The sequence below is a fragment of the Ambystoma mexicanum genome, chromosome 13, assembly GCF_040938575.1.
Source record: "Ambystoma mexicanum isolate Mex_15411 chromosome 13, UKY_AmexF1_1, whole genome shotgun sequence".
NCBI lineage: Eukaryota > Metazoa > Chordata > Amphibia > Caudata > Ambystomatidae > Ambystoma > Ambystoma mexicanum.
In genome coordinates, this window is record NC_090938.1 from 381294645 (window position 1) to 381322275 (window position 27631).

Consider the following 27631-nt stretch of genomic DNA (forward strand, 5'->3'; position numbering starts at 1 on the left):
ATTTGCCCCCAGGTTGTTGGTGTTACCCTTCAGGGCAAGGAGGGTTTGGTTCAACGCCGCCGCGTCTATCTGTGATGTCGCCTGCGCTTGTTGAAAGGGGGCGGCCGTTTAGAACTGTTCCGGTCGGGCAAACTGATCCATTTTTACTTGCTTCTTGGGGTTTACCATTTCGGCACCGGGACTATGTCAACTTGTTGGTTGCTGGTGGGAGTCCCTGCAATATCGTACTGAGGCCGACCTGTATATTGATCGGGTTCTTGTGTTTTGGGAGATGGTACCGTCCGCTGATCACTGCCCCTCTATTGGCACCAGCGGGCCGGACTTGTCCTTACTGGTTACTACAGTCCAATGTGCTTTATGTTTGAATTGTTTGTTGTCTCCAGGCTTTGAGTTGTCCCCTGGGGTCCAGGTGCCCCCCCCCTCCCCTGTGGCGGAGGGAGTGCTGCTGGCCAGCCGCTAGGGAGTATTCTTACTCCAACATGGAACTGCCTCTCCGGGGGGTTGGGGTGTGGGTTCCCTTGCACATTCAGGGAATGGAGGTTTTAGCCCCTTGCCCATGTTAGGGCCCCTTCCTGATGTTCCTCCAGACAGGGGGATATCCAGCCGTTGTCAGTGCCCGGCTGGGCCTGTATGTCTTTGGCCACTCATCGGGACAGCCCCACCTGATCAGACCGTTCCCTTCCGTTGCCTGCGCATGCTATAGGGCCTCAGCGGGACTGGTGTGTGTGCCCGGCTTTCATCCGCAGAGTATATTCCGCCAGGATTTGCCCACTTGTGCCTCTGAGGCCGTGTACAGTGGCCTCACGCTATGTCTGAGGTAGAATTGGCCCCCCACAGCCCAGCTCATACACCTCGTCCTGCATGCATGGGCTAAGGATGCGGCAAGTGCCCCCACTCCGCAGTGTATGTCTGTGGCAGTCCAGGCCTGCTCGCCTAGTGGGTTCTACCTTTCCTTCCAAGCCAGTCTGTGCTAGGCACTGTGTGGCGCTGGGACGGTTTGGACCCGAGTTGGCCTCCCCCTCCTGTCTCCCTATGCAGCCTCTCCAAAGATGTTGACTCCTGTCTCAGGACGGGGGCTCTGGCGCAAGCCAGCGACCGTACAGCAACCCGGCTGCCCCATTCCCACTCTGTATGGTGGCTTCCCGCTGACTGCTGCCCCCTCCTCTTGCACCTGGCGGTCCGGCCGGCCGTGATCCCTGCAGGCACTAGGGGGGATGTGGCGGCTCAAGGGAAATGCCTTTTTTGTTGGGACGCTCGGGTCTCTGAGCCTGCTGGGCTGTACTCCTCCCTTGCGCCATACCCCTGGTGCGGCTCGCCTCGCACCTCATGATGTAGCTCCGGCCCATGCACTTGCCTGCGGCCCGACCATCTTCAGGTCTGGGGGTCCTTTCTGTTTGCCATGTGGCTGGGGTCTCCCAGTTTACCAGATCGCTGCGCGGTCCTCCGACCCGCGCTCGCCCCGACGGGGAGTAGCGGTTGGCTCTCTTCTTCCAGCTCGCTGATCTACCGGTGCTGTCCTCCGGTGCTCTTCACCTCCTCCGGTGACAACGACACCAGTCGGGACGGGGTACCCCTTCGCCACCCAGCCTTTGGTGCTTGCTGTTGGGGGCGAGCGTGGGCGCACTCTTCCTTTGCGAGATATGCGCTTCCCCAGAGTACACCCACATCTTGGCCTCAGGCCGCGTGGTCGGCCCCTCCTCCACTATGGTGTCTCTTCTCTGGGACTCCTGCACAGGGTGTTTCGATCTGCTTGTTGCCTGTGGTTTCAACCGGGTTGCAAAGTCACCACAACATGCCCTGTTGTTTCCCACACATGTTCCTTAGCTCTTAGGGCAAAAACAGAGCAAAGGGTGCCAGGATTTTTAAAAGAATTATTCTGCTGTCGCTGAGTCTTTCAGGCGGCAGCCATCTTGCTCAGTCGGGCAACAGCGCCACCCCCCATCCCCGAAAGTTTAATTTTAAATAACCTTAAGGGAAGTAAACCAAAACCATACACATATAAACTTTTTTGAAGAGGACTACAAGTCCCATAATCCCATGAGTACTGGGACGAAGAAGCAGGGTGAAGAGGCATGGAGTAGTCGTTATCAAGCAATTAAGCCTAGCAGCCCACACCTGAAGCAAGCTGGGAGGCATCAAAGGCTACTTCAGGTGCAGGCAATAGATAGGAGGGGAAGGAGCTGGAACTGTGACTGGAGTGCATGCAGTAGTAGCAGTAGAAGGAGAAAGAAAAAGGCGCAAAGCTGGCAAACCAAGCAGGCATGGGAGAACCAGAGGGACGCCGGAACTTGGATGCAGCAGATTTCACCTGCTTGTTCTGAGAAGGTCCTGTTCCCCCAAAATGTGAAGTGAAGAGGCTGCACAGCGTAAGACTGCGGCTGTCTTTCCGCATGTGAGCCTAATTACCATGGTTGCTAGAAAGGAAACATGTTGGAGACCGAGGCGAGGAGCTGCGGGCGAGTCGTGGGTCTCGGGAGCAGTGGAAGGGTGTGGGTCCCTTAGAAGTCAGAAGCTGTAGAAGTTGTGCCCGAAGTCATGGAACTCGAGCAACCTGCAGAACAAGGATACCAGAAGCCAGTGAGTTAATCCTGGCGTTCTGTTTCCTTGCATGAGCACTGCCAGCAACAGTATCCAGTCTTTCCTTCAATTGTTTAAGAAGTAGAAGCGAGTTGAAGTTTACAATCCATCTACTAACAAACGAACAATGGAAATAACACTTGTGTGTGAATGGAAAGGTTTCCTTTACTTGCGTAGAAGTTAATTGTTACTGAACACCATTGTTAAACCCTTAAAGTCTTTAAACTACATGAAGGCGTGGTCGCGTGTACCTAATTTTGTTTCCTAAACTAAGAGTGAACATTACTGGTGTCTACCATTAAGAAGAACGAACAGTGAGAAAAACCATTGTTAAACACGTAAAGCCTTCAAAACGCATAAAAAATTGTCGCATTTGGCTAATTTCGTTTTCAAAGTGAAGAGTGAACTTTACCTCTTTATTGAAACAAACAATCATTGCTCCTAAAAGAAGGCAAGTGTTAAAATGTTATATCTGCAGTTGTAGAAAGCGCGAGCATTGTCCAAGCCAAGAGTATTCTCCTATTGAGAGTGAAAAATCCTTTCTCAAAGCCAGAAACTGTTCTGAGAATTATTGGGAGCCTAATAGAAGATCAAACTTGCCTAAAATACAATTGTGCAAGCATTACCAAAAGCCAAGAGAGTGGCACCAAGGCTTTTGGGTAGTTATGTGGCTGACATTGGCAAAGAGGTTAAGGCAAAGTTGGGAAAGGGAAATCTTGCTGCTAATATATTTCCTTTTGAAGTGGTCGTAGTTGAAGAGATATTCAGAGGAAGAGTTATTTGTGTACTTTAAGGTGTTGCAGTGCCTTAGAAGAAAATTTTGTCTAAACCTGTCTCTACAATACAAAAGTCTTATCCAAACCTGTCTTTAAAATACTAAGCACTGAAGCTGGGGTGGTATAGTTGGATTGTCAGTTGATGCAACACTTCAGTAGTTCAAGTGAAGGACAAGGCTACGAGGCCAAGGAGAATGTCCTCATAGTAAACAGTGGTAGAAGTGAAGTGGTTGAAGCAGAAGCTATTGAACTGAGAAGTCATTTTGAAGAAGTGGAAGGGGTCTATTCCATCAGAAGAGCTTTTGTTGTTGGAACTGTGTTTATCAAATCTCTATCTTGATATTGCATTTTCAAGAACTGATTTGAGACTTTACCATCTATGTGGATTTTCCGTATTATTCTTTTCTTGTTGAACATTGAAGAGGAATACACTTTGAGTTGTGGCAGAAGGAAGTTCACCCAGGTTGCTAAGAGGTTACCAACATATTATGAATGTCATTGTTGATGTTAACTGAATTGCCATATATTTTCTTTTGTATTTGATGTTTAGAGTAAGGGCCAACATTCCTGTGTTACAATGTTTCCCTTAGTTTTGTTAGGTAGGGAAACCCACAGTAGAGTAGGGCAAGTGGGGTATTTTGATATTATTTTTGTTCTAATAAAATGGCATATTTTAAACAAATATCAAACAGTTGGCTGCCTTGCATTGCTGACTACTCACATACTATTGAGAAGTAGGAGGGAGAGGAGTCTTCCAATGTTTCCCCGATAACTTCTGAAGTTGAGGTCATGTGGGAGCTTAAGAGAAAGTCGTTCAGGCTCAGACAGAATGAGTAAGATTTCAATATGGCTAAGCTGGAATTTCACAAGGTGAGGAAACAAAAAAGACAGGGTTCACCAGTTGGAGTTGGCCAGACTACAAGGATCTCAAGGCTCCTCCACAGGTTCTGGCATTGGTTTTGTATCCTCTTCTCATCCTGGATTTCCTAAGGATCTGCTCAGTATGTATGATGAGAAGAATGACATCATAGATTGGCTTAAAACTTTGAGTATGCTTGTGAGGTGCAAGAAGTAGGTGGGTCTGACAAGACTGCATGGTTGCTCTGACTACACCATTCTGGCTGCAGTGCGTTTATGGAACTGTTAGAAGCTGTCAGAAAGCACTTTGACAAATTGAAGCAAGCTCTCCTCATACAGTTTGTGAAGATTCCTGCCCAACCCAATACTTAAAGAGGTTCAGAGAGTGCAAGAAAAAAGAAAATAATACTTTGGTGTCATTTGTTAAAGATTCCTTAAAAACCCTGAGTGGCTGGGTAGAGGGCCATACAGTAACCACAAGGCATGATCAATGGGGTATTGCTGGAACATATTTCTGCCTCGTGTCCCCCTAAGCTGAAGCAGCATGTGGCAGATTCTAAGTAGTTAGATACGAAGAAACTGACCATTGTTGCAGATACTTGAGTTTCCCATACAGTGTTCCATAAGGACAAACCTGCTTCAGGTAAGAAGGAAGAGGCAAAAATACAAAAAGAGAAAGAGGGTGGGATTACTGATAAAACCTCTCCCCATAAGGGCCACAAAAAGTTTAATGAGGGAAATAAGTCACATGAGCATGGAAAGTGTGTTGGACTAACTATCCTAAGCGTGAGAGTGGACATTCTAAGCCTTCCTACATTCACAGATCCAGTGGGTCTTGTGCAACCTGTGGAACAAAGTGACCACATGAGGGGGGACCCCAATTGTAAGGGCAAGACCTTGGGGCTCCACTCTGTGAATCTGGCTTGTTCTCATGAAGAAGATGTGATAATTACAGAGCTATCCTTCTCTTTAGATACCTTGTCCAATGGTGAAGGATTAGAAGTAGAATGTGTTTCCTTGGAACCTAGCCTTGCCAGAGCTTCTGCTCCCATACCTGAGAATTCCAAAAAATATTTTTCTGAGGATAGTGTACTAGTAGAGGATGTAAGTTCCTCTACTATTAGGAACACTGGGCCCAGTCCAACTGTGGTAGATTCCACTTTGGTAAACCCAGAGCCTCTTGCCAGAGCGCCTCTGGAGACTACTCACTTGACTGGTTAATTTGTTAAACAAATTAGTGTCTGGGCTTAACTATTTTCTTACACGGCCGCGATACGTCAGGATGGCCAGCTCATCAGCCACTGTTGCAACCACCCACGGCTGCTCGACATGCTGTCAACATATGTGGGGTCAAAGCTGCAACTCCCCCTGGCTTATCGTGGTTGATGGTTGTACTTGGTCACTACGGCAGATGAACAAGTTACTTACCAACTGTAACGTTCTTTCAACTGGATATTCCTCCCACGTATTCCTCATTTTATGATAAATCGTTATCTCCAGTTTCGCTGCTTTGGAAAAAAATGTTCTCGGCGGAGGGCGCTGTGCTCGAGGTCGTGGCGTCGAATGTCCCTCGACGGACTCCGTACTCTGTCGACGTCACCGACGGAATAAATAGCTTGAGCCGCGCCAGTTGCTTCAGTTCTGTTTTTCGATAAATATATTGGAGGAACACCCAGGCGTGCCCCATGACAGATACATTCTTCGTGAGAGGAAAGTGTAAGAAAACGTAAATTGTACTGCGGGGTAGGATGGGAGGGTCGATGAGGAATATGTGGGAGGAACATCCAGTCAAAAGAACGTTACAGTTGGTAAGTAACTTGTTCTTCGAATGGATTGTGTCCTCCCACGTATTCCTCATTTTATGATAGACTCCCATAGCAGTGGCAATTTTGGAGGTGGGAGTACTAATTCCAGTTGTCATGGACAGAATGCAGAACTGCCTTGGCAAAAAACCCTCATTGGAGGAGGCAGTATCCAAGCAGTAATGCTTGATGAAAGTATGTATTGTTTTCCAAGTTGCAGCTGAACAAATATCTGCTGCCGGGACGCCCCTCTTTAGAGCCGCAGAAGTAGCCATTCCCCTTGTAGAATGGGCTCAAAGCCCACCTGGTGGGTCTTTTCCCGCCAATCTGTAACATTCAATTATGGCCAAAATAATCCAGCGGGATATGGTCTGTTTTGTTACTGATAAACCCAGTTTGTGACCAGTATAACCCACAAACAGTTGGTCATCTTGTTGCAATTTAGACATCCTTGAGATGTAAAAACTAAGAGCCCTCTTGGGATCTAGTCTATGCAGACTCTCCTCTTCCTTGCCCAAATGAGGAGGAGGATAAAATGTTGGTAGTATTATTTTTTGTGACAAATGGAAGTCCGAAACTACCTTTGGTAAAAAGGAAGGTTTAACTTTAAGGACTACCTTATCCTTATAAAAAACAGTATATGGTGGTTTGCATGAGAGAGCCTGAAGTTCACTAACCCTGCGGGATGATGATAGAGCCACAAGAAGTACAGTTTTTAGTGTTAAAAGCCTCAATGGACAGGAGTGCATAGGCTCAAAAGGTATGCAAGTCAAACATTTTAGTACTAAATTTAAATCCCAAGTTGGGACATGAAAAGGTACTGGAGGGTATACGTTAGTAAGCCCTTTTAAGAATTGAATTATTAATGGTATTTTGAAATATGAAACCTCTTACGAGGTGTGCTTGAAAATGGACAGCGCGGCAAGGTATCCTTTGATTGTTCCTATCTGGAGCCCCAGATTGGCTAGATGTAATAGAAAAGACAGCACTACTGGAGTGCCACATTGAAAAGAGCCCACATCCTTATCTTTGCACCAATTACTAAACTTGTTCCAGCAACATCGGTACAAAGATTTTGTTGCTGGCCTTCTGGCCGAAAGCAAGACTTCCATTACGTCATTCGGAAGATCCCAATCCTTGTATCTCAACCTCTCAGAAACCATGCGTGAAGATTGAGTGTCTTGACCTCTGGATGGAGAACCCGACCTTCCTCTTGCGAGAGATGATCCTCTCTTTGTGGGAGACGTATTGGAGAGCAGATGGACATGTCTAGAAGGTCCGGGTGCCAGGTCCTCCTGGCCCAATCCGGGGCAATTAGGATCATGGTTTTCCTGAACTTTCTCAACCTCCTGATAACTTGAGGAATCACGGGGACTGGGGGAAACGCATACAGCAGTGGAAACTTCCACTCCACTACGAATGCGTCTCCCAGAGCTCCTCTTTGAGGAAATTCCCTTGAGCAGTATTGATCACACTTCCGGTTGATCGCAGTGGCGAACAGATCCACTTGAGGGGTTCCCCAAAGGGCGAAGATCTCTTGAAGTACTTCCTGAGCTAGTTCCCACTCGTGAGAGACTGTGCTCTGCCTGCTCAGAGCGTCTGCTGCCGTGTTCTTCTCTCCGGCTAGGTGAATTGCCGATAGAGAGATTCCTTCTCGTATTGTTATTGTTATTGTTATTTTGCATTTATATAGCGCCTTATATACCATTGGTATGGTCTGAAGGCGCTGGTAGGTTGAACGCCCTTGGGAACCGAAGTTCAGGTCAGTAGAGAGAGTAGAGGGAGTCCAAAAGTGCGTGTGCGCACCAGGTATGTGTGCAGCTGGTGCGGAAATCGAGTGGTAGCTGCTTCTTAGCTGTAGGTGTGGTGGTTGAGCGGTCAGGAGTATGTGTTCGCTCTGGTCGGTTTTACCCAGAACGAGTGTGGCTGCGTTAGGCCTGAGGAGAACGCCTGGCTGGGAGGTGTGAAACCAGCAATGATTACTTAGAGTGATGTGGAGTAAGCGGGAGAATGTAGATATGAGAACAGTTATACCGAATGGTGTCATAGTATCTCTGTGTTCTAGATGAGTGGTGGTGTAAGGGGGAGAGTAAGCGTGGGGTGTGGTATGATGTATGTTTTCAAGTATTTCCTTCATTCCAAAGCATATTAAGTATCGTCCGTTGCACATATTCGTCCGTTCCTCATACTCGTCCGCTCCACACATTCGTCCAGTCATTATCATTGTCTAGTTCACACCCTCGTCCAGTCGGCACACTCGTCCAGTCCGCACGCTTTCTTTGCTGCGATTGGTGTGAGAGAGGGTAGGGGGGTCAGAGGGGGAGACAGAGGCAGCTTTGGTTCTCGCTAGGGCTAGGCGCGCAGTTTTTAGGGAGGGGAAAGGGTGCGGTCGGGGGGGAGGTGGCAGGGGTATGATGGCAAGGCGGGGGGTGGGTGATTGCGGGGTGGGGTGTGGTAGTGGGGGGTGCGGGCACGGGCAGTGCTGGTGGGTCGGCAGTGGGGTTCAGGAGATGAGTGGTCTTGGGTTTCTGATGGGCACTGGTGGAGTTGGTGCGCTCATGATTGGTGTGAGGTTGATTTGGGAGGGTTTTCTGATTGTAGTTCTAGGGTCGGTGACTCACACTTATAGGTACACTTCTGGGCTCAACTAGTCAAGGACTATTGGTGCTTCTAAGCAATTGGATATACTTCTAAGTGCAACTTGGTACGGTTCTAAATGCAATTGGGTACACTTTCTTAATGCAGTTGGGTATACTACTGAGTTGAGCAACTTTCAGAGAGGCAAATGGGCTCAACTTCAACTGTAGTTGGATATACTTCTAAATGCAGGTGGGAACAGTCCTAAATTCAACTTTCTCAGAGAGGGTATTGGGTGCAATTTCTAAATGCAATTGGGTACACTTCTAAATGTTGGTGGGAACAATTCTAAATTCAACTTTCTCAGAGAGGGTGCAGGGTACAGTTCTAGATGCAGGTAGGAACAGTTCTTAATTCAACTTTCTCAGAGAGGCTAATTGGGCGCAGCTTCTAATTAAGATTGGGTATAAATCTAATGCAGGTGGGAACAATTCTGAATTCAACTTTCACAGAGAGGGTGCAGGTACAGTTCTAGATGCAGGTATAGTGGAGGATGTGCAATGGCAAGCTCCTGCTGGTATTAGGACAGTGGCATCAGTTAATGTTTGCACCCACAGCCTTAAGTGGGCTTTTTTTATGCAGGAGCTTTATTAAACTAATCATTAATGAACACATGCACTTACCATGGGCTTATCGTAGAATGGAAACCCCTGCATGGAGCGCAAGGCATTGGTGGAACTGCTGACTTCTTTAAAGATGACAAATGCTTGACCCCTCATCTTTAAACTACGAGCCACCAAAATATCCAAGATCTGCCCAAACTGTGAAAAATTGCATAAAGCGATTTTTTCAGCTCATCCGCCCTCCGCAGTCGTCCGCCTTCCGCAGTCGTCCGCCCTCCGCAGTCGTCCGCCCTCCGCAGTCGTCCGCCCTCCGCAATCGTCCGTCCTCCGCAATCGTCCGTCCTCCGCAGTCATCTGCGGTCCGCGGTCAACCGCCCTCCGCAATCATCCGCCCACCACCATCATCCTTTTTCCACAGACATCCGCTCTCCACAGACATCCGCCCTCCACAGTCATCTTCCACAGGCATCCACCTTCCACATTCATCCGCCCAGCCCAGTCGTCCGCCGTCCACAGTCATTCGCCCTCCACAGTCATCCGCACTCTACAGTCATCTTCTACAGGCATACACCCTCCATAGGCATACATCCTCCATAGTCATCCGCCCTGCCCAGTCGTACGCGCTACCCAGTCATCCGCTCTCCACAGTCATCCGGCCTCCACAGTCATTCGCCCTCCAGAGTCATCCGCCTTCCACAGTCATCCGCCCTCCACAGTCATCCGCCCTCTACAGTCCTCCACAGTCATCCGCACTCTACAGTCATCTTTTACAGGCATACACCCTCCATAGGCATACATCCTCCATAGTCATCCGCCCTGCCCAGTCGTACGCGCTACCCAGTCATCCGCTCTCCACAGTCATCCGGCCTCCACAGTCATTCGCCCTCCAGAGTCATCCGCCTTCCACAGTCATCCGCCCTTTACAGTCATCAGCCCTCCACAGTCGTCCGCGCTCCACAGTCGTCCGCTCTCCACAGTCATCTGTTCACCACACACATCGGCTTTCCAAGCTCGTCTACGCTCTATTTTTCTTTTATCTAGTGATCAATTCGTATTATTGACTTCACTGTATAGGTCTACATTACTCGTTTTAATTTATTTCGTCAATTTGTGATACAGTCGATTTTTTTTTTTTGATTTTTTTTTGCTATAGGTGCTTCGCTGGGTCGGTGTTATTTTGGTGATGCTAGAACAGAACCGGTTGGTTTTAGGGAAAGAGCCACGTTTTCAGTAGTTTGCGGAAAGCTGTTAGCTCCTCGGTTAGCCTGATGTGGGGTGGGAGAGAGTTCCACAGGGTTGGGGCTAGGGCTGAGAATGATGCTCCGCCCAACCTGACTGAGTTTGTCTTAAGAATTACTAGGAGGCCGGCTGTGCTTGATCTAAGGGTGCGAGTGGGGTGATAAGCTATTAGTTTTTCTTGAAGATATTGCGGTCCAGTTTTATGTACTGCTCGATGGGTGAGGCATAAGGTTTTGAAAGCTACCCTACGGGCTACTGGAAGCCAGTGCAGTGTCTTGAGGGCTGGGGATACGTGGTCTCTTGGACCAAGCGCAAGTAACGCTTTGGCCGCCGCGTTTTGTGCTCTTTGAAGTTTGTTCATTTGGTAGGCATGGATTCCGAGGTATTGCCGTAGTCCAGCCGAGCGATGACGATTGATTACACCGCAGAGACTCTGTTAGGAAATGATAGATATGGAAAGATGCGCCTAAGGTTTTTGAGGTGGTAGTGGCAGGACTTTGAGACGTTGTTGACTTGGCGCGAGAGTGTTAGGTCAGAGTCTAGGGAGCATCCAAGATTTTTCACTGTCTTGGAGGGTATCGGCGAGTTGCCCATGGCGGTTGGCCAGGGCAGTGGGTGCGGGAGAAGATCTGGGTTGCCGCACACCATGATTTCTGTTTTGGAGGGGTTTAACAGGAGGTGGTTTTGGGTCATCCAGCGTTCAATGTTAAGGAGGCAGGCTGCCAGGTCAGGTCGTGAGTTAGGATTTGTGTTCAAGAATTTTAGAATTAGTTGTGTGTCATCGGCGTAATTGTAACATAGGATGTTGTGTGCACGAATTATCAGTGGGAGGGTGATCAGGTAGAGATTGAAAAGGAGAGCAGATAGACACGCTCCTTGTGAGACTCCTGTGTCGACTGGTCGGGCTTGGGAGGTAAAGTTGGAGAGTGTCGTTATTTGGTGCCTGCCCTTGAGGAATGAGGCTATCCATTTGAGGGCGGTTCCACGTATTCCTAGGGAGTGGAGGCGATCAAGGAGTATTGAGTGATTGATCGTGTCAAAGGCGGCTGATAGGTCGAGAAGGATTAGTGCGGCGCATCCCGCGGAGTCAGCAGTCATTTTAAGGTCGTCCAAGATAGAGGTTAGGGTGGTTTCAGTTCCGTGACAGATTCTGAAGCCTGATTGGGCGGGGTCTAGGAGTTTGTTGGCTTCAACAAAGGCGTTAAGTTGAGAGTAGGCGGTTCGATCAATGAGTTTGGCGAGGAACCTGGTGTTTGATATGGGGCGGTAGTTTTTGGGTTCGAGCGGATCGAGCGAGGGTTTTTTAATCAGGGGTTTGACGTGCACCAATTTGAATGCGTCTGGAAAGGTACCGGAAGAGAGGGAAGCATTTATGATGGATCTTGCGTGTTCTCCTGCGCAGGTGGAGGCAAAGATTTCTTTAAGGGTAGTGGCTGGGCATGGATCTAATGGAGATCCGGACGGTTTGCGGGCAGATAGGAGTTTGAGAAACTGTTCTGTTGTTAATGGACTGAAAGAGTCGAACGTTGGTTGCGTGGAGGTGGCGGCTGATGGGTTGGGTGGTACGGGCTGAGGATTGTCTAGTGGCTGTAGGAGTGCTAGTTTGGAGGTTAGAGTATTTGTCCTTTCTATAGCTGTGGAGTGGAAGTGGAGGGAGAGTGAGTCACAGAGTGATTGCGATGCGGTCGGGATGGTTGTGTTACAAGCTGGATTGGTGAATTCGGAGATAATTTTGTGGAGTTCTTTACTTGGGTTTTTGCAGTTTAGGATTCGGGAGTTGTAGTGTGCCTTTTTTGTTTTCCGGATTTCGGCTTTGTACCGATACAGGTGTCGGGCCAAGGTGGTCCTGCTCTCATGGGTTTTCTCTTTATGCCATTTGCGTTCTAGGTGTTTGTATAGTCGTTTAGTGGTCTTCAGCTCAGGAGTGAACCATCTGGGGAAAGGGCCACGGCGGGTTGATGGTTTGCAGGAGGGGGTGAGGCGCATCAGAGATGCGCTAAGCCATGAATCAAGGGCCTCAGGGGTGAGATGGTTGTTGAGAGGGCAGGATGGTGGTGGAGACTGGAGGAGAACTTCGGCTAGGTCTGGAGTGATTATTAGTTTCTTCCAGCATTTGCCTATGTTCGGAGGTTCGGATATGAGTGAGGGGGGGGGTTCGGGTGAGTGGATGGTGAAAGGGAGAATGAAGTGATCAGACCAGATGATAGGGGTGGGTGGCATTAGCTGAATCAGGTTGTTGGAGCTAAAGATGGCATCGAGAGTGTGTCCTTTATAGTGGGTCGGTCCGTTTATGTGGGGTTGGAGGTTAATTGCATCTAATCCGTCAACCAGGGAGTATGTCATAGGGTTGGTGGGGATGTCGAGCCATATGTTGAAGTCTCCAAGAAGGGTGAGGTTGGAGGGTGGCAATAGAGTCGCAAAGGTTATTTGCGAAGTGTCTATCGTAGCCTGGGGGTCTGTAGATTATTAGGAAGCTATGTGAGAGCGATGGTGAGAGGGATAGTTTAACAAGGAGAGATTCGCAGGCTGGGATGGAGGGTTGGTTATCGATGATTGAGGCGCGGAAGAGAGATTTAAAGACGAATGCTACCCCTCCTCCCCTGGACGGACGGTTCAGTGGGATGAGGGAGTAGTTGGGGGGAAAGGCTTCGTTGGCGATTGGGCCGAAATCGTCAGAGAACCAGGTTTCAGTGATGAAAACTAGGTCTGGTTTGTCAGAGGTGAGGAGGTCAAAGATGGAATGTTTGTTTTTTGCTATTGATCGGGCGTTAAATAGGATGCAGTTCACATCGGCAGTCAGTGATGATCTTGGTGGTGGAGGGGGAGGGTGCAGTGGTGGAGAGTTTGGGGGGAGGGGGCTAGGTTGGGTGATGATAGATGGGAATAGTGGGCGAGCAGAGAGATTGGCAGGCTTCGGGAGGGGTTGGGAGGCTGTGTGTGATTGGATGGTCGGGTTTTGGAAGGGGGATTTGAGAGAAGGATGTTGACGGTTAGGAGTTTCAGTTGCAGCTGATGAGAAATCGAGGGAGAGGGGTTTCAGGCGGGGGGAAGCCGCAGGGGAGAGGGGGGATTGCAGGATAGATGTGATTGGTCGAGATAGGGGGGGCGAGGAGTGCTGTGAGATTGAGGGGGACCAAGAACGTTTCCTCTTTAGTTTCCTTGCTGCGACTGGTGTGTGGGAGAGAGTGGGGGGGTCGGAGGGTGAGCGGGAGGCGGCTTCGGTTCTTGCTAGGGCTAGCCGTGCAGTTTTTAGTGAGGGGAAGGGGTGAGGTCGAGTGGGGATGGTGGCAGGGGTATAAGGGGAGGGCGGGAGTTGGGCGATTGCAGGGTGGGGTGTGTCAGGTATGATAGAGAGGGGAGCGGGTATGGGTAATGCTGGTGGTGGGTCGGGGGTGGGGTTCAGGGGATGACTGGTCTTGGGGTGGGTGGCTCGCCATCGTGCCCCCCTTGCTTGGTGTTTGGAGAGGGGAAAAGCAGGGAGTTCGAGAGAGGGTGGCGGGGTTTGGGAGAGGCGGGAAGGGACGGAGGACAGATTGGGTAGTCCATGGGTGGTGTTTCTGACTAATTCTGGTGGAGTGGGTGCACTCATGATTGGTGCGAGTTTTGAGATTGGTTTAGGAGGGTTTTCTGATTGTAGTTCTATGGTCGGTGATGACACGCTTTTAGGTACACTTCAGGGTTCAACTGCTCAAGAAGGTATTAGATTTATTTGATGCTTTCTAGCTGGAGTTGTAAACATAGATTATTTTAGTTTATTGGGTTCACTTCTAGCTAGAGTTGTAAACAGAGATTATTTTAGTTTATTGGGTACCCTTCTAGGTTCCTCTGTCGCCAGGGAGGATATTCGGACAGCCTCAAGATTCTATTTGCTTAGAAGGGGTATTCAGTTGTTAGTCTCAGAGAGACTTCTTAGAGGGATTATTGGGCACAACTTCTACTTACGCACATAGGCTAAAGGAGTGTAATACATAATGAATGCAATTCGGAACACTACTAATATTTATCTTTTTTCAGAGAGGTTATTGGGCGCAGCTTCTAATTGTAATTTGGGGAACAATTCTAAATGCCGGTTTCTTAGAGAGTCTATTGGGGGTAACTTCAGAAATACAATTGGGAACACTTCTAAATGCAACTTTCTTACAGAGGCTATTTGGCACAACACCTAAATGCAGTTGGGAAGACTACTAAATGCAATTGGGGATATTTCTAAATGCAGCTTTCTTCAGAGAGGCTATTGGGCGCAACACGTAAATGCAATTGGGAGCACTATTAAATGCAGTTGCGAACACTACTAAAAGGTATTGGGAACTCTTCTAAAATGCAACTTTCCTCGGAGAGGCTATTGGGCGCAACACCTAAATGCAATTGGGAGCACTATTAAATGCAGTTGGGAACACTGCTAAATGGAATTGTGTGCACTTCTAAATGCAACTTTCCTGAGAGAGGCTATTGGGCGCAACTCTTAAATGCAAATTGGAAACAATACTTAATGTAATTGGGGGCACTACTCGAGGCTATTGGGCGAAACTCCTAAATGCAATTGGGAACACTTCTAATTGAGCTTTCTTGCGAGAGGCTATTGGGCACGACTCCTGAGATGCAATTGGGAACACTTCTAAATGCAATTTTCCTCAGATAGGCTATTGGGCACAACACCTAGATGCAATTGGGAATATTATTAAATGTAATTAAGGACACTTCTAGATGCAATTTTCATTAGAGAGGCTAATGGGCGTAACTTCGGAATGCAATTGGGATCACTTACTAAATTCAATTGGGATTAGGTGAGAGGCTATTCTAAAAGCAATTGGGAACACTTCTAAATGTAACTTTCCTGCGAGAGGCTATTGGGCACAATACCTAAATGCAATTGGGAACACTATTAAGTACAGTTGGGCACACTACTGAATGCACTTGAGGACACTTCTAAATGCAACTTTCCTCAGAGAGGCTATTGGGCACAACACCTAAATGCAATTGGGAACACTTCTAAATGCAATTTTCCTCAGAGAGGCTATTGGGCACAATACCTAAATGCAATTGGGAACACTATTAAATACGGTTGGGAACACTACTGAATGCACTTGAGAACACTTCTTAAGTGCAACTTTCCTCAGAGAGGTACACTTTTCCTCAGAGAGGTTATTGGGCACAATACCTAAATGCAATTGAGAACACTATTAAATACGGTTGGGGGCACTACTGAATGCACTTGGGAACACTTCTAGATGCAACTTTCCTCAGAGAGGCTATTGGGCACAATACCTATTGGGAACACTATTAAATACGGTTGGGAACACTACTGAATGCACTTGAGAACACTTCTAAATGCAATTTTCCTCAGAGAGGCTATTGGGCAAAACACCTAAATGCAATTGGGAACACTATTAAATACGGTTGGGAACACTACTAAATGCAATTGGGAACACTTGTAAATGCGATTTTCCTCAGAGAGGCTATTGGGCAAGACACCTAAATGCAATTGGGAACACTTCTAAATGCGATTTTCCTCAGAGAGGCTATTGGGCAACACACCTAAATGCAATTGGGAACACTATTAAATACAGTTGGGAACACTACTGAATGCAATTGGGAACACTTCTAAATGCGATTTTCCTCAGAGAGGCTATTGGGCAAGACACCTAAATGCAATTGGGAACACTTCTAAATGCGATTTTCCTCAGAGAGGCTATTGGGCAACACACCTAAATGCAATTGGGAACACTTCTAAATGCGATTTTCCTCAGAGAGGCTATTGGGCAAGACACCTAAATGCAATTGGGAACACTTCTAAATGCGATTTTCCTCAGAGAGGCTATTGGGCAACACACCTAAATGCAATTGGGAACACTATTAAATACGGTTGGGAACACTACTGAATGCAATTGGGAACACTTCTAAATGCGATTTTCCTCAGAGAGGCTATTGGGCAACACACCTAAATGCAATTGGGAACACTATTAAATACGGTTGGGAACACTACTGAATGCAATCGGGAACACTTCTAAATGCAACATTCCTGCGAGAGGCTAATGGGCGCAACTTTAGAGTACAATTGGGAGCAATGCGATGCCGGGTTTCTGAGTGTAACTTATAATGGGAATGGTGCTGTTTTAGAGGAGTGGTAGGGTAGTACGACCTGAAGTAGATGCTTCTGGCCCTGCCCTTGCCACACTTACTTGTTGTTGGCTTCTTGCTTCTCCTGCGGATACCTGCAGATACGATCTGGGTTCGTCCCTGGAGGAGTCGTCCTTTGTCTCGGGTCCTTAGCCGCAGGGGCTGCCAGGCAGAGGGCTGCCTTGGGAGGTGCAGTAATGGCCTGGGAAAGGGGGCCGGGTGGCCAATGGGAAGGACTGTGGGCGGGGCAGGAGGCGGGAGGTGGATGGACCAGGAAGCGGGGAGCGGGCACGGTCAGGAAGGAAAACAGGGGGTGATTGGGGCTCAAAGGCACGAGGATGCCACTACAATTATCAGGGACAGGCCTGCAGACTCACCGGGACGAGGTACTGCTTGAAATGGCCCTCCGTATGGGAGCGCGGCACACAACACACGGCCTGCTGGCCAATCAGAGCGCGAAGGAGGCGGGGCAGGAGGTGGGAGGTGGATGGACCAGGAAGCGGGGAGCGGGCACGGTCAGGAAGGAAAACAGGGGGTGATTGGGGCTCAAAGGCACGAGGATGCCATTACAATTATCAGGGACAGGCCTGCAGACTCACCGGGACGAGGTACTGCTTGAAATGGCCCTCCGTATGGGAGCGCGGCACACTAGGCACACAACACACGGCCTGCTGGCCAATCAGAGCGCGAAGGAGGCGGGGCAGGAGGCGGGAGGTGGATGGACCAGGAAGCGGGGAGCGGGCACGGTCAGGAAGGAAAACAGGGGGTGATTGGGGCTCAAAGGCACGAGGATGCCACTACAATTATCAGGGACAGGCCTGCAGACTCACCGGGACGAGGTACTGCTTGAAATGGCCCTCCGTATGGGAGCGCGGCACACAACACACGGCCTGCTGGCCAATCAGAGCGCGAAGGAGGCGGGGCAGGAGGTGGGAGGTGGATGGACCAGGAAGCGGGGAGCGGGCACGGTCAGGAAGGAAAACAGGGGGTGATTGGGGCTCAAAGGCACGAGGATGCCATTACAATTATCAGGGACAGGCCTGCAGACTCACCGGGACGAGGTACTGCTTGAAATGGCCCTCCGTATGGGAGCGCGGCACACTAGGCACACAACACACGGCCTGCTGGCCAATCAGAGCGCGAAGGAGGCGGGGCAGGAGGTGGATGGACCAGGAAGCGGGGAGCGGGCACGGTCAGGAAGGAAAACAGGGGGTGATTGGGGCTCAAAGGCACGAGGATGCCACTACAATTATCAGGGACAGGCCTGCAGACTCACCGGGACGAGGTACTGCTTGAAATGGCCCTCCGTATGGGAGCGCGGCACACAACACACGGCCTGCTGGCCAATCAGAGCGCGAAGGAGGCGGGGCAGGAGGCGGGAGGTGGATGGACCAGGAAGCGGGGAGCGGGCACGGTCAGGAAGGAAAACAGCGGGTGATTGGGGCTCAAAGGCACGAGGATGCCACTACAATTATCAGGGACAGGCCTGCATTGCCCAGAACCAGAGCTGCATTGCCTCTCTGCACAGTGTTAGTGACCCTACTCCTCCTCTTTTTTTGAGATAGTACATGGCCACCGTGTTGTCCGTCATTATCAGGACATTCTTTCCCTGTAAAGAGGGTAGAAAGGCCTTCAGCGCTAGTCTGATTGCCCTCAGCTCCAAAAGGTTGATGTGTAGCTTGGCTCCGATGGAGACCAATGACCGCTGATTGTCAGATTGTTGGTGTGTGCTCCCCACCCCGTGAGTGAGGCGTCCGTCACTACTGTTATCTCCGGCCATGGTTGCCAAAAAGATTCTCCCTTGAGAATGTTGTCGTTGCAAGTCCACCATAGAAAATCCTGAGCAACTGCCCTCGGGACTTGCAGAAGATCCGACATATTCTCTGAGAACTGGGACCACTGAGTTCTGAGTGCCCATTGAAGGGCTCTCATTCTCAACCTGGCCTCTGGTACTAGGAAAATGCAGGATGCCATGAGGCCAAGCAACCTGAGAAAATTGAAGGCCAGTAGACGTTGGGCATTCTGGAACTTTGTTACCATCTGCTGGATGTGGAACGCTCTCACTTCGGGAGGCGAGGCTTTTCCCGAGGAAGTATCCAAGACTGCTCCGATAAACTGGAGCTTTTAGGATGGTATCATATGGGACATCTTGAAATTGAGGGAGAAGCCCAATTTGTGGAGGAAGTGATCGAAAGATGTTCCTGAGCTTGTTTTGGAGAACTTTCTCTGATCATCCAGTCGTCCAGGTAGGGATAGATGTGAATACCCCCTCTCCTGAGACTCGCTGCCACAACCGCCAACAGTTTGGTGAAAACCCTCGGGGCGGAGGTCAACCCGAATGGTAGAACTCGAAACTGATAGTGAGAGTTGCCAATCGCGAACCTCAGGAACTTTCTGTGCTTTGGATGGATTGGCACATAAAAGTAAGCATCCTGAAGGTCCAATGATACCAACCAATCCTGGAGTTGGAGAGCCTGAAGGATCTGAGAAAGGGTCACCATCTTGAACTCGTCCTTCCTGAGGAACTTGTTCAAGTTTCTTAAGTCCAAGATGGGTGTCAGACCTCCATCCTTTTTTGGGATGAGAAAATATGGGGAGTACCAACCCCTGTTCCTCTCCGCTACAGGTACCTGTTCTATGGCACCTTTCTCTAACAGGGTTAAAATTTCCTGCAACAGGAGCGGGTCTGGAATTTTTACAGAGTTGGCTCCCGGTGGATGATTCTGAGGTCTTTTTTGGAAGGGGAGACAGTAACCTTGGGCTACTGTTTCCAGTGCCCAAGCATCTGAGGTAATGCCCTGCCATTCCTTCAGATGCTGAGAGATCCTGCCTCCCACTGGTGTTTTATGTAACAAGGCCTCAGAGAGATTTGGAGGCGGCTGCAGGAGTGGCTGAAGGTAAAGATGCCGTTCCTGAGGATGATTTTGCACCACGAGGGAAGTTTCTTTTGCCCCTTTGAGAAGCCTGTCCTCTTCCTCTACTAAATGAGGAGTAGTAACGAAAAGAACGACCCCTCCAGGAAGATGAGCCGGAATAGGGTTTTAGAGGCTGGCGCATGGAGGCACTAAGCGATTTAGCTGCCGCTTTTGAGGTCTGAAGTTTTTCTAGGCTTTCATCAGCCTTACTGCCAAACAGCCTCGAGCCATCAAAGGGCATGTTAAGGAGCCTGGCTTGCACGTCTGGTGCAAACCCCGACTTCCTCAACCACGCAAATCTGCGTAGCACAATGCTTGCAGCCATGGATTTGCTGATACTATCAGCAGTATCCAATCCAGACTGGAGACATTCCCCATTTGCCTCCTTCCCGTCTTTGATTATATTCAGGAAGCCTTCCCTTTCCTCGCCTTCCAGAATATGCTCAGCCGCCGAAATACAGTCCCACAGGGTATGGGTAAACCTGGCCAGGGTACAGGTGACATTTGTCGATTTAAGGGCCATACTGCCTGAAGTGAAAACTTTACGTGCCCAGGCATTAACTTTTTTATCCTCTCTATCTGGAGGGATAGTGGGATATGCAGTTTGCTTTGTTGTGGTTGCTGCCTGAATAACTAGACTTTCTGGAGTTGGATGCCTGTTTAAGTATTCAGGATCCGTACCAGCTGGTCTGTATTTCTTGGGGAAATTACTATCTGCAGCAGCAATGCTCTCAGGCTTTTCCCAGTTTTTCTCCACCGTCCTCTGAAGAACCCTGTGAAAGGGGAGAACTGGATCTTTTTGAGGACTTCTGACAATTATATCCGTCATGTCATCCTGTTCAAAAACGGGTGAAGTGTTAACCCAACCCATATACTCAATTACTCTGGTCATTCTCTCGAATTCTGGGGAGGTGTCAATTCCACTGGCAGAATATAGAGTGTCACTCAGGTCTCTCATTTTGGACTCTTGATCAATGAGTTCATCAGGAACTTGCTTTGTGCCATATGAAACTCTAAAAGGAGTGACTTCCTCTTCCTCCGAGCCAGATTCCTCATAAATTGAGGACACAGACTTAAAAAAGTCTGACCTGGGCAACGGAGTAAATCTTCTTTCTTCCTCTACCAAATGCGTCAAAGGAATGGAAAAATACTTGGAAGTTGTTGAAGGAATCTTCGATGACTTCGAAGATGACTTCGATACAGGCGTCAAGGTTATTTTTGGTTTCGATGCCGAAACGGACGACGCCGATGGCGCCGATGAAGTCGTCAAAGCCTTCAACGACTTATGTTTTTTATATGGCACCAGAGAGGTGCTCGACTCTCGAACAGTCCTCGACGACTTGTCGTCGACTCGAGTTTTTCGAGTATCCTCGACACTACCGGTTTTTACCAAGGTAGTCTTAGACTTCCCTTTGTCGTCCAATGGAGCGACCTTAGGGGTATGGCTCTTCCGAGGTTCATTCGAGGGGGTCGGGCCGCATTCTCGAATACCTCCATTATCTTTTTACAAAATTCTTCCCATTTTCTGGGAGAATCCGATTTTGTCGGACATCAAATTTCTTCGGTCGACTCGGAAGATGATGATGAGGAAGATCTATGTCTCCTCTTCATTTTTTTGGACGAGGAAGAAGAGTGTCTCGATCTATTCCAAGATCGAGATCTCTTTGAATGACTATGGTGATCCGATTCCTTCGAATCAATCGCTTTCTTATGTTTTTTGGATGTAGCCTTCTTAGAGGCTTCCCTCCCCACCGACAATTTACCTCTCCTCTCACAAAGAGCTTTCTCGGTCATGGATTGGCAGGAACCACAGTCGTCGGTCCGGTGACTGGAACCGAGACACCAGAGACAAACCCGGTGAGGATCCGTGATCAACATTTTCGATCCACAATCTACACACTTCTTGAACCCAGTCTTGGGTGTCGAAGGAGTCGAAGAAGATGACATTTTCTTCACAGAAAATCTCAAGCGCGCCGTTCTCGATAGCGAAGCGATCGGAAAAACGGAACTGAAGCAACGGGCGCGGCTCGAGCTATTTATACCATCGGTGAAGTCGACAGAGTACAGAGTTCGTCGAGGGACATTCAACGCCACGGCCTTGAGCACAGCGCCCTCTGCCGAGAATTTTCTTTTCCTGAAGCAGCGAAGCTGGAGATAACGATTTATCATAAGATGAGGAATACGTGGGAGGACACAATCCATTCGAAGTGTGATTTACAAATACCAATCGACATACAAATAAAATAACAAACTCGTTTTGCCTTGACATGAGACAAATGTTTAAGTGTGTCTTTAAATACAATCACCATTTACGTTTTGCTCTGCTTCTATGGGTGTTTATTATGTGACTGGCAGTCACAATAATAAAGTTGCCAAAACACCACATCATAATCGAACTGAGATATTAAGTTCCCGGTGCTCAAAAATAAGTGCCATGGTTGAGCGCTGGCAAACACCCCCACAAATTAAGCAGTGACTGTAGGGCCCACTCTCAACTTCCCAGCAATGCCTTCCATTGAAGCTGTGAATAGTAAAGTGGATGTAGCAGCTCTTAGTGTGAGGAGAAGAGTTACTAGAAAGGTTTGGTCCAAGATTAGACTCCAAGACCTAGGTCCTGAGAGACACTATGCAGACCTTTCAAACACTAGGGGCCTCATTACAAGTCAGTCGGCCCAGAAATAACGGTGGCGGTAAACCTGCCGCCACTGTTGTTTCCGGACCCACTGATCTCGAGTCCTGCAGGCGGGAGGTGTCATTCCCGCCAGGTCTGACCTGGCGGGTTTAACACCACCCGCCTGCAGGCGGACGTGGAAACACTGGCACCATCACGAGATGATGCCGGTGTTTCTACTTCCCCATTCCAATTGAGTCCTATGGGACTCCATGGGAATGGGTATTTACCGAATTCCGCCTCCGGAATTACCAGGGTTGTAATGCCCCGGTGATTCCGGGAATCAGGGAGGCGGAATGGTAATACGAGTCCGGCGGTAACCTGCCGGTTTTTCCGGCTCGGTTACCGCCGGACTCGTAATGAGGCCCTAGGTCTCAACATCAGGCTGCCTTAGCCAACTCCAAGAGAAAGGCTAAACCAAAGGAGAAACCTAAGGCTAAAGGAGAGAAGAAACAGAGGAAGCAGGAAAGAACATATTCCCTTTGCCCTACCTACATCTGAGTTTGAGGGAGTTAGCCAAATCCCTGAACCTGATGAGGAAGAGCGATCGCCAGAAACTGTCGATTCACATGGGCATCCTGTACTGCCAAGCTTGCTTGCAAAAGAGGAGTACGATAAGGAAGAAATTAGTAAGGGCCAAAAGAAAAGACCATCACTGAAAGGCTTATGGAGAAAGTTCTGCTTCCAATTAGAGCATGAGCCTCCTGTGAAGCAAAGAATCCAACTGGAAGGTGGGTTACTAGTATGTAAGAGCACACTATAGGAGACGGTAAGAGGTTGGTGGTTCCTTCTTCCTGCAGCTTGTGTATGAGGTTCCGCTGGCAGTGTATCCTGATATCGAGATAACTCCAGAGTGGTAACACATGCAATCCTGGTGGCCTATGATGGGGGTCCCAGTGGAAACCCACTGTTGGGGTTCCACTTCTTGTCAGTAATCTGACAAAGGTGCAACAGGGATTCAAAATCCACAAGCACCATTAGCAGAAACAGGGCCTAACTGCGTTAGACGTCTGAACCTTTGCACATCTACTGGCAATAGGATTATCTTATTGGCTGCTGATCACGCCACCAGGTATCCTGATGCCAAACCAGTCATATTAGCTTTACTGGACACTTTGACCAGGGTTAGCCTCCCTGAAGAAGCTGTGCCTGACTGAAGCAGCATCTTCACGTTCAGTAATAACCAGGACCTGTGGTAGGAAGATGAGGTGACTTATCATTTGTCATCCACATCTCCCCCACAATCAGTTGGTCTGAGAGAGAGATTCTTTAGAATTGTCCAAAGTATGATTGGATCCCTTAAGGAGCCCCAAAGAAGGGAGTGGAACCGTTTTCTATCATACTTCTTGATGAAATTCCTGTGGACCTTGGAAGACCTAAAAATGCTTACTTTCGAATGTGCTCAGGGTTTAACTTGACCCGTCGCAGGACCACTTCGATACAAAGTTCCTTTTTTATAATGCAGTCGCCTTTCAGTTGGATACCGAACAGAGTCCTTCGAATGAGCAGCCACATGGCGCTGGACCACTCTGTACACGGTATCTTATTTCGCCTTTTTCAAAGTACATTAATTCCTTTGGTTGCACTTGTTCGCGCTTCTCATCACATGCGCTTTGTGGATTTCTTCATACAATGTTGCAGCTTGCAACCTTAGTTCAAACACAAGCTGATTTCGTATCAGTTTCTCCGACTCACCGGCTGTGCTGCTTTTCCTGGTGCTGCTTTGTTGCAGGAGCCAAGGTCGATACCACGGCGGCAATCGCTCCTCCCGCCTGGGTTATCGACACCGGAGCGCCCCGGATACCTTTGATGCACAGTGTAGGATTGTTCAGCTTCAGTTCCCTGTCTTCAGCTTCTCACTTTCTAAGGCTCGTAACAATAGCAGCTTCTAGCGATCAGGGGTACTTCCCTCCTTGCACCCTCTCCGGTCTCGCCGCCTTTCTTCTTGTGTTATACTGCCATGTTGGAACTGCTGCTTCCTTGTGTGCTTTTCCTCGTTCAGAGTGTGCTTTCGTGCCCCGCCTTTTGTCTGTGTGGGGAATTGTGATGGGAGTTAGGTATCTGTAATGATCAGTAATTGCCTGACCTGCCTGACCATGGTGTTGGGACACGTCAGGTGTACGGCTCTGGTGTTAGTCCGTTGTCGCTCACGATGAACTGTGTGAGAAAGTGTTCCTGTCGGGAAAGAGGCAAGGTTGAGCTTCTAGGTATCCAACCTGGTAACATGGGGAACAGGCGTTACAGGGAAGGGGATACCGCGTCTCACTCTTCGGTCTCCCACTCCCGAAGACCCCTCACCCAGGTGATCCTCCCGCACTGGTCCACCCCCAGGAACTGGTTCCAATAGGGATGGCTGTGTCCTGGCCACCTGGATGACAGATCTTCCGGGACTAGCGGGTGAGACACCTTCAGGTTTCTCACAAAAAGGAATGTTTTTCCATAGTGTGGGCGCATTGGAAGATGAGGCCCTACTTCTACTGGACTCACTTCATTGTGCAAACTGACCATAAGCCTTTAAAGTGGCTAATGAACATGAAGGGAGAGAATCTTAAGTTGCTCAGGTGGTCCATAAGCCTTCAAGGCTTTGGGCCTCATCAGGAGTTGGGCGGTATTACCACCGGGTTACTGCCCGTGCTAATAGCGTTACCGGCAACTGGTCCAGCGCTATTAGCGCTGGATCAAGGGCTGGCCGATAACTGTAATTCCCCATTCCCCATTGGGTCCAATTGGAATTTTTCTGGCGCGTTTACCCCCAGCTATGACCCATGTTTGGGCGGACCCTTAAATGCAGCGACTACCGCCCAACTCGTGATGAGGTCCCTTGACTTCACTTTTGAGCATAGGCCAGGGTCACAACATAGCAATGCGATGGTCTGTCCAGAATGTATACCGACTGTAACAGGAAACCCATCCAAGGGTGGATTAGCCCCTTTCCCTAGTCTGGGACAAGGTGGGGCTTGGGGTGGTAACTGTTAGGAAATATTTCTCTTTAGGCAACTTTCCCTCCATATTACATGGACCCACAAACGTTTTGCTTTTATTTTTTAAGCTGTCCCGGCTTTTTAAAGGGAAATTAAGCCTTCAGCTTCACTCCCCCTGGCCTTTTTGCCCATTTGTCATGGGGAAACTGATCAGTTATTCAGACTGTCAGTACTGGGAAACTAGGTTTCCCTTTTGTCTTTTAACTTTTTACCTGTTTGGGTGACTTTTTAACAGTGCACACAGCATCTTGCAATGCAGTGCAGTGGGGATACGTTTGAATCACCCTAGCCTTTTACACTGGGAATTTTTAGTTACTACTATACGTTCCTAAAGATAAGCGGGTGGCAGCAGATACATTTTTACATTTTCTTCAGTATTTTTAGCATGCACATTCGCGTTTACCACATCTGGCTACAAAACATGGCTAGTGCCATAAACTGGCCCTCCCACGAGATTTATTGCTTGTTCTTTGGCCATATTGTTTCTAGGCCTTCTTCCTGCCTTCTCAGGTCAGGAAATCCCTTACATGGCCATGTAGTCACCCAGAAATCTGCAGCTTGCGCAAGCTACTGTATGCCATTTGTGTGTGGCCCCAGGAAGTGGGTGGGACTGTCTGATCCCACTACATAGATGCAGTGCCAGAGAGTCTGGGGCATGTACATGCGTGAAACCCACAGTGGTCCTTGACTGGATGGCTGCTGGCTGGTTAAATAGTGCAGATCCTTACCATTGGTGGGCTTGGACTTGCTTCCAGACAGGATTTAGGTTAAGAAAATGACTCCTACAGCCATTTCTTCAGATCAGTGTTGGAGACAAGTATCCTGTGTAGAGGAGAAGCTGCCTGAAGATCTGTGAACAATTCCTGAAGAGGCCTGGCATCCATTCCTGTGTTTGGCCCAGTGATGCCCTACTGGATTACCTAATCTGCGATGGCCCTCTGCGGTGCATCAACTTTTGGAATGGTGGGACCAACCAGTCTCAACGCCTTCTCGAGATCAAGCTGTCCTGAGCCCTCGGAATTGTACCGGGACCACCTGGTGAATCACCCAGCTCCCCAGTACACTACCTCAACAGAAGTGTCGCTGTTCCGTTTTTTTGTCCGGGACTTCGGTGGTCGCCAAGCCTTGCCACAAGTCGCCTTCCTGCCCAGTTTCATCTTCTTAGCATCAAGGGATCCTGTCCTGAAAGGTCGTCTTCGACCACGACTGGAGAGACACCTGCTGTCGCCCGTGTGCAGTGACTGTTGCTGGAACCAGTCTTTCTCCATCTGGTAGAGTGTTCTGAAGAGGCCTGAATCAGCGCCTGCTGCATTTCTTCATCGAAAAGGGTTGCACTCAGCTCCTGGACCCGACAGAAATCACCTCGACCCCTACAGCTACTGGGCATCTTCTACTGGATCCAATGGTGGGGAAACCTACCTCCAGCAACTCCCATCCGACCTGCCAGGTCACTTGGAAAATCTACCTCCAGCGACTCCCAGTCGACCTGCCTAGTCACTTGAGAGTTAGGGGGATGAGTACTCGCAATACATTCAGTCGCCCGTTTCTCCCCTATAATAAAACCCAGAATAAACTTTGCTTTATTCCATTACATCGCTTTTTGAACATTTGTTCTAAAAGTTGTTCTAAAGGATAGGAAAATAATCTTACTTACCTGTAATATTGTTGACAAGTCTTCTGGAACATTTTTCACCACCACAAGAACTCTTCCTACATTTGTCCCTTCTCCTAAAAGAAGCTTTGTGACTTTTAGGCACAAGACCCCACTCAATATAGGGATTGAACGTATAAAGTTAGGGCATTGTTCTTGTGAACTGGTTTTCCATACTGCATCACTATGTACCTTCATTGTGTGGAATACATTATTGTATGCATTTCTACAAACCAAATGTGACTGTATATATGTTTGATAACTGAGTGTTGTGTGATAATACTTCTTGCTTGTTTCATTTTTCTAGTGCGTTTTGATATAAATAGAGCATTTTTTTACTTACCTCTCTAAATAGAATTATTGTGTGCTTCAATGTGTTGGCTCATTGTGGACCCCTGATTGCACTCATTTCCCATGTGACCAAGCCTTGACCACTCTCCATGCTTACCTCCCAGAGTTCCCCTGTTCACTATAACTCGGGTGGACTCCTGTAATCTGTCCACCAGGCCAGATTTGAGAAATCCATCTTGACATATATCCTACAGGATTTTCTGGACGAAAGGAGAACTTCCACTACGCTGAACAAAAAAGATCCTATCATAAACTTGAAAGCAATAGATTTCTCATTGGTGATTTGTCTTTCTCAGCACAGAATTCCAGAGTAACTGGCAAAACTCTGAAGTCCAGGACCACAGTGATGAGTCTCAATGCCTATTCTGAAGCTATGCAAATAAGCCACTTCAGCACCATTTTCAACATTCCGCTTCCAAACCTGTGTGCTACAGGCCCCTGCTAACAATAAGCAAGTAATTTGTGCATCCTGCACTGTACAAACCACTTGCAC

The 27631-nt window shown here is 48.6% G+C and overlaps 1 protein-coding gene across 2 annotated transcripts in view; it reads right to left on the reverse strand.

Annotated features, from left to right (window-relative positions):
• Positions 1–27631, reverse strand: part of CARMIL3 (capping protein regulator and myosin 1 linker 3) — a 2002476-nt gene that overhangs the window by 1122212 nt on the left and 852633 nt on the right. The window lies entirely within an intron of this gene.